Source organism: Lepisosteus oculatus, chromosome 14 (genome assembly GCF_040954835.1).
Source record: "Lepisosteus oculatus isolate fLepOcu1 chromosome 14, fLepOcu1.hap2, whole genome shotgun sequence".
NCBI lineage: Eukaryota > Metazoa > Chordata > Actinopteri > Semionotiformes > Lepisosteidae > Lepisosteus > Lepisosteus oculatus.
Window position 1 is genome coordinate 19,068,247 of NC_090709.1, and position 5,000 is coordinate 19,073,246.

The window sequence follows — 5,000 nt, forward strand, 5'->3', positions numbered from 1 at the left end:
GGCTGAAGTGAAATAGAGCGGGGACGAAGGCAGTGAAGAGAGAGAACGTGGGAAGAAGAGAAAAACGCAAGGGAAAAAAAGCAGCGTCGTAAAAGAGGTGACGGAGCTGTCCTCTCAATAAGAAGGGTGCCAGCGAACTTTGGTCTAGCTTACGGCCACACCCCCTTGAGCACGCCTGATCTCGTCTGATCTCGGAAGCTAAACAGGGATGGGCCTGGTTAGTACTTGGATGGGAGACCGCCTGGGAATACCAGGTGCTGTAAGCTTTTAAGCGCAGGAGGCGCCCTATCTCCGCTCGCTCGCTCATTCCCCTGTTCACACGTGCAGTGCGGCTTGTCCGTCTGTTTATTTGTCAGCTTTGGCGAGACACGGGTGCTTGTGTATTAGCGTGAGCGTTTTTTATTCTGATCAGGAACAGTTTTACAAGTCCGCAAAGGATCGAGGAAAGGTTTATCGCCAGCTGAAAAGAGACACAGCGCTTCGGCTGTGGAGACTTGTTCGGCTGGCGTTCGGAGAGTCGCGTTTTTCAGAATTGTATTGAGATCGTTTTCCACAGAGCTCAGATGTCAAAGCACAGCAGCAGCTCTCCACAGCGATCCTCTATAGCGCCCTTTCTCCCGCAGCTCCGTCCTCATTGGAAGGAAGCAAGAGTGAAAGGCTGAAGTGAAATAGAGCGGGGACGAAGGCAGTGAAGAGAGAGAACGTGGGAAGAAGAGAAAAACGCAAGGGAAAAAGAGCAGCGTCGTAAAAGAGGTGACGGAGCTGTCCTCTCAATAAGAAGGGTGCCAGCGAGCCTTGCTCTCGCTTACGGCCACACCCCCTTGAGCACGCCTGATCTCGTCTGATCTCGGACGCTAAACAGGGATAGGCCTGGTTAGTACTTGGATGGGAGACCGCCTGGGAATACCAGGTGCTGTAAGCTTTTAAGCGCGGGAGGCGCCCTATCCCCGCTCGCTCGCTCATTCCCCTGTTCACACGTGCAGTGCGGCTTGTCCGTCTGTTTATTTGTCAGCTTTGGCGAGACACGGGTGCTTGTGTATTAGCGTGAGCGTTTTTTATTCTGATCATGAACAGTTTAACAAGTCCGCAAAGGATCGAAGAAAGGTTTATCGCCAGCTGAAAAGAGACACAGCGCTTCGGCTGTGGAGACATGTTCGGCTGGCGTTCGGAGAGTCGCGTTTTTCAGAATTGTATTGAGATCGTTTTCCACAGAGCTCAGATGTCAAAGCACAGCAGCAGCTCTCCACAGCGATCCTCTATAGCGCCCTTTCTCCCGCAGCTCCGTCCTCATTGGAAGGAAGCAAGAGTGAAAGGCTGAAGTGAAATAGAGCGGGGACGAAGGCAGTGAAGAGAGAGAACGTGGGAAGAAGAGAAAAACGCAAGGGAAAAAGAGCAGCGTCGTAAAAGAGGTGACGGAGCTGTCCTCTCAATAAGAAGGGTGCCAGCGAGCCTTTCTCTCGCTTACGGCCACACCCCCTTGAGCACGCCTGATCTCGTCTGATCTCGGACGCTAAACAGGGATGGGCCTGGTTAGTACTTGGATGGGAGACCGCCTGGGAATACCAGGTGCTGTAAGCTTTTAAGCGCGGGAGGCGCCCTATCCCCGCTCGCTCGCTCATTCCCCTGTTCACACGTGCAGTGCGGCTTGTCCGTCTGTTTATTTGTCAGCTTTGGCGAGACACGGGTGCTTGTGTATTAGCGTGAGCGTTTTTTATTCTGATCATGAACAGTTTAACAAGTCCGCAAAGGATGGAGGAAAAGTTTATCGCCAGCTGAAAAGAGACACAGCGCTTCGGCTGTGGAGACTTGTTCGGCTGGCGCTCGGAGAGTTGCGTTTTTCAGAATTGTATTGAGATCGTTTTCCACAGAGCTCAGATGTCAAAGCACAGCAGCAGCTCTCCACAGCGATCCTCTATAGCGCCCTTTCTCCCGCAGCTCCGTCCTCATTGGAAGGAAGCAAGAGTGAAAGGCTGAAGTGAAATAGAGCGGGGACGAAGGCAGTGAAGAGAGAGAACGTGGGAAGAAGAGAAAAACGCAAGGGAAAAAGAGCAGCGTCGTAAAAGAGGTGACGGAGCTGTCCTCTCAATAAGAAGGGTGCCAGCGAGCCTTGCTCTCGCTTATGGCCACACCCCATTGAGCACGCCTGATCTCGTCTGATCTCGGAAGCTAAACAGGGATGGGCCTGGTTAGTACTTGGATGGGAGACCGCCTGGGAATACCAGGTGCTGTAAGCTTTTAAGCGCAGGAGGCGCCCTATCCCCGCTCGCTCGCTCATTCCCCTGTTCACACGTGCAGTGCGGCTTGTCCGTCTGTTTATTTGTCAGCTTTGGCGAGACACGGGTGCTTGTGTATTAGCGTGAGCATTTTTTATTCTGATCAGGAACAGTTTTACAAGTCCGCAAAGGATCGAGGAAAGGTTTATCGCCAGCTGAAAAGAGACACAGCGCTTCGGCTGTGGAGACTTGTTCGGCTGGCGTTCGGAGAGTCGCGTTTTTCAGAATTGTATTGAGATTGTTTTCCACAGAGCTCAGATGTCAAAGCACAGCAGCAGCTCTCCACAGCGATCCTCTATAGCGCCCTTTCTCCCGCAGCTCCGTCCTCATTGGAAGGAAGCAAGAGTGAAAGGCTGAAGTGAAATAGAGCGGGGACGAAGGCAGTGAAGAGAGAGAACGTGGGAAGAAGAGAAAAACGCAAGGGAAAAAAAGCAGCGTCGTAAAAGAGGTGACGGAGCTGTCCTCTCAATAAGAAGGGTGCCAGCGAGCCTTGCTCGCGCTTACGGCCACACCCCCTTGAGCACGCCTGATCTCGTTTGATCTCGGAAGCTAAACAGGGATGGGCCTGGTTAGTACTTGGATGGGAGACCGCCTGGGAATACCAGGTGCTGTAAGCTTTTAAGCGCAGGAGGCGCCCTATCCCCGCTCGCTCGCTCATTCCCCTGTTCACACGTGCAGTGCGGCTTGTCCGTCTGTTTATTTATCAGCTTTGGCGAGACACGGGTGCTTGTGTATTAGCGTGAGCGTTTTTTATTCTGATCAGGAACAGTTTTACAAGTCCGCAAAGGATCGAGGAAAGGTTTATCGCCAGCTGAAAAGAGACACAGCGCTTCGGCTGTGGAGACTTGTTCGGCTGGCGTTCGGAGAGTCGCGTTTTTCAGAATTGTATTGAGATCGTTTTCCACAGAGCTCAGATGTCAAAGCACAGCAGCAGCTCTCCACAGCGATCCTCTATAGCGCCCTTTCTCCCGCAGCTCCGTCCTCATTGGAAGGAAGCAAGAGTGAAAGGCTGAAGTGAAATAGAGCGGGGACGAAGGCAGTGAAGAGAGAGAACGTGGGAAGAAGAGAAAAACGCAAGGGAAAAAAAGCAGCGTCGTAAAAGAGGTGACGGAGCTGTTCTCTCAATAAGAAGGGTGCCAGCGAGCCTTGCTCGCGCTTACGGCCACACCCCCTTGAGCACGCCTGATCTCGTTTGATCTCGGAAGCTAAACAGGGATGGGCCTGGTTAGTACTTGGATGGGAGACCGCCTGGGAATACCAGGTGCTGTAAGCTTTTAAGCGCAGGAGGCGCCCTATCCCCGCTCGCTCGCTCATTCCCCTGTTCACACGTGCAGTGCGGCTTGTCCGTCTGTTTATTTGTCAGCTTTGGCGAGACACGGGTGCTTGTGTATTAGCGTGAGCGTTTCTTATTCTGATCAGGAACAGTTTTACAAGTCCGCAAAGGATCGAGGAAAGGTTTATCGCCAGCTGAAAAGAGACACAGCGCTTCGGCTGTGGAGACTTGTTCGGCTGGCGTTCGGAGAGTCGCGTTTTTCAGAATTGTATTGAGATTGTTTTCCACAGAGCTCAGATGTCAAAGCACAGCAGCAGCTCTCCACAGCGATCCTCTATAGCGCCCTTTCTCCCGCAGCTCCGTCCTCATTGGAAGGAAGCAAGAGTGAAAGGCTGAAGTGAAATAGAGCGGGGACGAAGGCAGTGAAGAGAGAGAACGTGGGAAGAAGAGAAAAACGCAAGGGAAAAAAAGCAGCGTCGTAAAAGAGGTGACGGAGCTGTCCTCTCAATAAGAAGGGTGCCAGCGAGCCTTGCTCGCGCTTACGGCCACACCCCCTTGAGCACGCCTGATCTCGTTTGATCTCGGAAGCTAAACAGGGATGGGCCTGGTTAGTACTTGGATGGGAGACCGCCTGGGAATACCAGGTGCTGTAAGCTTTTAAGCGCGGGAGGCGCCCTATCCCCGCTCGCTCGCTCATTCCCCTGTTCACACGTGCAGTGCGGCTTGTCCGTCTGTTTATTTGTCAGCTTTGGCGAGACACGGGTGCTTGTGTATTAGCGTGAGTGTTTTTTATTCTGATCATGAACAGTTTAACAAGTCCGCAAAGGATCGAGGAAAAGTTTATCGCCAGCTGAAAAGAGAAACAGCGCTTCGGCTGTGGAGACTTGTTCGGCTGGCGTTCGGAGAGTCGCGTTTTTCAGAATTGTATTGAGATCGTTTTCCACAGAGCTCAGATGTCAAAGCACAGCAGCAGCTCTCCACAGCGATCCTCTATAGCGCCCTTTCTCCCGCAGCTCCGTCCTCATTGGAAGGAAGCAAGAGTGAAAGGCTGAAGTGAAATAGAGCGGGGACGAAGGCAGTGAAGAGAGAGAACGTGGGAAGAAGAGAAAAACGCAAGGGAAAAAAAGCAGCGTCGTAAAAGAGGTGACGGAGCTGTCCTCTCAATAAGAAGGGTGCCAGCGAGCCTTGCTTTTGCTTACGGCCACACCCCCTTGAGCACGCCTGATCTCGTCTGATCTCGGAAGCTAAACAGGGATGGGCCTGGTTAGTACTTGGATGGGAGACCGCCTGGGAATACCAGGTGCTGTAAGCCTTTAAGCGCAGGAGGCGCCCTATCCCCGCTCGCTGGCTCATTCCCCTGTTCACACGTGCAGTGCGGCTTGTCCGTCTGTTTATTTGTCAGCTTTGGCGAGACACGGGTGCTTGTGTATTAGCGTGAGCGGTTTTTATTCTGA

The 5,000-nt window shown here is 52.6% G+C and overlaps 1 protein-coding gene, 7 non-coding genes and 1 pseudogene across 8 annotated transcripts in view; all 9 read left to right on the top strand.

The window, feature by feature from the left end:
- LOC138242514 (zinc finger protein 135-like) overlaps window positions 1-5,000 on the top strand; it is a 446,217-nt gene that overhangs the window by 340,339 nt on the left and 100,878 nt on the right. The window lies entirely within an intron of this gene.
- Window positions 148-266, top strand: LOC138244042 (5S ribosomal RNA). Its single transcript, XR_011192656.1, has one exon. It is a non-coding gene; the product is annotated as a 5S ribosomal RNA (ribosomal RNA).
- LOC138217881 (5S ribosomal RNA) lies at window positions 804-922 on the top strand (annotated as a pseudogene).
- On the top strand, window positions 1,460-1,578 carry LOC138216303 (5S ribosomal RNA). Its single transcript, XR_011180014.1, has one exon. It is a non-coding gene; the product is annotated as a 5S ribosomal RNA (ribosomal RNA).
- On the top strand, window positions 2,116-2,234 carry LOC138217448 (5S ribosomal RNA). Its single transcript, XR_011181160.1, has one exon. It is a non-coding gene; the product is annotated as a 5S ribosomal RNA (ribosomal RNA).
- On the top strand, window positions 2,772-2,890 carry LOC138244906 (5S ribosomal RNA). The gene has a single exon (XR_011193521.1). It is a non-coding gene; the product is annotated as a 5S ribosomal RNA (ribosomal RNA).
- On the top strand, window positions 3,428-3,546 carry LOC138244907 (5S ribosomal RNA). The gene has a single exon (XR_011193522.1). It is a non-coding gene; the product is annotated as a 5S ribosomal RNA (ribosomal RNA).
- On the top strand, window positions 4,084-4,202 carry LOC138244909 (5S ribosomal RNA). The gene has a single exon (XR_011193524.1). It is a non-coding gene; the product is annotated as a 5S ribosomal RNA (ribosomal RNA).
- On the top strand, window positions 4,740-4,858 carry LOC138218123 (5S ribosomal RNA). Its single transcript, XR_011181473.1, has one exon. It is a non-coding gene; the product is annotated as a 5S ribosomal RNA (ribosomal RNA).